Source organism: Chaetura pelagica, unplaced genomic scaffold (genome assembly GCF_000747805.2).
Source record: "Chaetura pelagica isolate M959 unplaced genomic scaffold, ChaPel_1.0 scaffold676, whole genome shotgun sequence".
NCBI lineage: Eukaryota > Metazoa > Chordata > Aves > Apodiformes > Apodidae > Chaetura > Chaetura pelagica.
The window spans coordinates 1,119,094-1,122,298 of record NW_009953724.1 but is presented as its reverse complement, the minus strand read 5'-3'; positions in this window follow the sequence as shown (position 1 = coordinate 1,122,298).

Genomic DNA, 3,205 nt, shown 5'->3' with positions numbered 1-3,205 from the left:
GCCTTCCCGTGTCCTGCCGCACTGGCTGAGCTGCCACCAGCACGGAGCTCTCTCCTTTGGGCTCAGGCTGGAGGAAAGCTGCAGCACATGGGTGCTGTGTTTCTCTTCTCCAAGATGTTTTATCAAGGGCTTTGCATGAAGAGATTTAATCATGGAATTATAGAATGGTGAAGGTTGGAAGGGACCTTAGGGAACATCAGGTTCCAAGCTCGCTGCTATGAGCAGGGACACCTCCCACCAGACCAGGCTGCACAAGCTTCATCCAACCTGGCCTTGAACACCTCCAGGGATGGGGCTTCCACAACCTCCCTGGGCAACATATTCCAGCACCTCACTACCCTCGTGGGGAAGAATTTCCTCCTGATGTCTAACATAAATTTAAGGGGTGAGTGTCAGGGGGACGGAGTTAGGCTTTTCTCAGTGATGACCAGTGATAGGACAAGGGGTAATGGGTGTAAATTGGAGCATAGGAGGTTCAAGGTGAATATCCGAAAAAAATTTTTTACTGTAAGAGTGACAGAGCACTGGAACAGACTGCCCAGGGAGGTTGTGGAGTCTCCCTCACTGGAGACATTCAAAACCCACCTGGATGAGTTCCTGTGTGATGTACTCTAGGTGACCCTGCTCTGGCAGGGGGGTTGGACTAGATGATCTCTCGAGGTCCCTTCCAGCCCCTAAGATTCTATGATTCTATGATAAATCTCCCCCCTTTCAGTTTAAAACCATTACCCCTTGTCCTATCACTGCCCCCTCTGGTGAAAAGTCTCTCCCCAGCTTTCCTGTAGGCTCCTTTCAGGTATTGGAAGGGAGATGGAATGCCAGAAATGTGTGGGCTGTCAAATCATCCAAGGAAAGGGATGGTGGAAAGCCCTGACCTTCTACTTTTTATGCAGGAAAACCAGCATTTAACAGGGAGCAGATCTGTGAGGAAGGGTGTCTTCTGCCTAAATGGTTGTTGCTGGGTAAGGGTGGAATTAAATAGGATGAAGAGGGTGTGGACTGAAGATAGGGAATGGGATCTCTCGTGATGCAAGAAGCATCTTTGTGTAATGGCACAGCCCAAAGCAGGGCTCAAAGGCTGTGGCAGTGTCCACCCAAGCAGAGGTTCACCACCATCCCCCTGCCCTGGAGGAGAGAGGTTTCCTCTCCGTGTCTGAAGGAAGCCAGAAGAACCATGGGGCAAAGGGGATTTAATCCCTGTTGAGAAAACTCGAGGGTAAAAGCCCTCTGCTCAGCATGTGCTGGCAGCCCAGCCCACGCAGCGCTCAGGGCGGGTCTGTTTGTCTCTTCAGGGCCACAGAAACCAACAAACAGCAGCGGGGAGAGGAGTTACTGCAGCCGTACCCTCAGCACGCCCACGCGCCCATGAGTGGCCTTTCTGCCTAATGAAGTGAGGATTAATTAGAGGAGGTAATGGGCTTCTACGGCACCGGCACCGTCAGGCGCTGCTTATTGCTGTTTGTTGATTCAGGCAGGCTTTTGTAATCCCTCACATTGTTCTGCAGTGACTAGAGGGAACAGGTAAAAAAGACATTCAGTTTTGAGCTTTGCCAAGTTCAAGGCACTTCTGCAGACCCTTTAGGAATGGTGAGTGATGCTGGACAGTGCAACAAGAGCAGATAATCAGGATTCAAACAGTCCCGTTTATCTCCAGAAGATGACTAATCGATAGCACATGGGATGGGAAACAACAACAAAAAATTACTTTCTATTTTTGTTTAAAAAGAGGGAGGGAAATTAAAGGGAATTTGTCTTGGCACTTCTTTTAAATAGAAAAGTTATTTCCCTTTAACATTTCCCTGCTGACAAACTGTTAACATAATGAGGGGTGCTCTGCTCAGAGTGTGATGACTTGCCCCAAAACAGAGTGAGGAGGAAAACCCAGTGGATTTTGCTTTTCTCCTTGACCCACACAGAACACAGTGCACCTCACAGCTGACCTGGCTTTGTCCATTGTCACATCCAAGCCTTCATACCCATAAAAATAAAAGTGCAGTGTGGGATGGTACCAGCCCTTAAGTCATGGTCAGCATCCCCACTGCACATGGGGATGGCACGGAAGGCATCAACAACCCAGCCCTTGCTGTTCCCGTGCTCTCTATACAATTCTGCATTGGGCTGGGCTACAAACTAACCCAGAAAAGGATCTTCCAAAGTTTTCCCTGCAGAACCACTTGGCAAAGGACAAAGTGACTCTCCTGGGGTTGAAACAACTCTTATCTCCCTGGCCAAGTCACCTGGATGTTAGCAGTCACTCTCCTGTCATGTAACTCAGTCTGGAGAGTATGAACAAACACTGGCAGGTTCAAATTGCCACATTTCTGTATTTGGGTTAAGTAGAGCTCAGGGCAGAGATCCAATGTTGTCTTTACGTGTACAAACCCACCAAAAGTAATGAAAGCACTGAGTCCTGATTTCTCCCCTTAGTTCCTCTCAAGAAAGCTTAGAACTTCACTCATGCACTGGAAATTTGAGGCCCCTTTAAAAACTCCCCTGGATTATATTTGTCTGCCCAGCAGGATAGATGACACATTAGATTTATTTTCATTTTCCCAAGACAGGACATTTTTGTTGGCTCATGTAAAGGAAAGGTATCTCATGCTTTTCTGAAGATCTTCATATGCATGAGCACACCACAGAGCAGAGAAAGCCTCTGCCCTTCCCAAGGGAGGTATTTTGAAGAGCGATGTGCTGGGAGGGGGAGACAAGGCTTCCTAAGCAGGGCCCACCATGGAGAGGGCAATCCTTGTGGTAAGGACAGAGGGTTTGGCCCATTTGCTATGAGATCCATTGGGATCTATGTCAGAAATAAGAGCGAGGTGTGAGTAGCTGTGTCCTGTCTTGCCTCTGCAGGCTGGAGTGCCTGTTGCTCTGGATTTCGAGTGGGACTGTGCAGGAAAAGACTGGTCAGTGGGCTGGGCTCCTTTCCTTTTCCTCTTTTTTCACACCTTCAAGCCATAGCCTAATGCCCGCTGCTGTGGCCTGGGGACCAGGCAGGATGAGGCACAGACACAGCTGGTGGCAGCAGTACCAGTGTGATATGCTACTTCAACAGTGCCTGAGTCAGCTGGGAGACAGGCTGTTCCTAAAGAACAGGCCCAGGAAACCCCTGCCTGCCCTCAGGAACCAGGAAGGATGACTTCCATTAATGAAGGATGCAACAACAGCTCCTGCACACCTTCAAACAGGCTGAGCAGGACTCCTG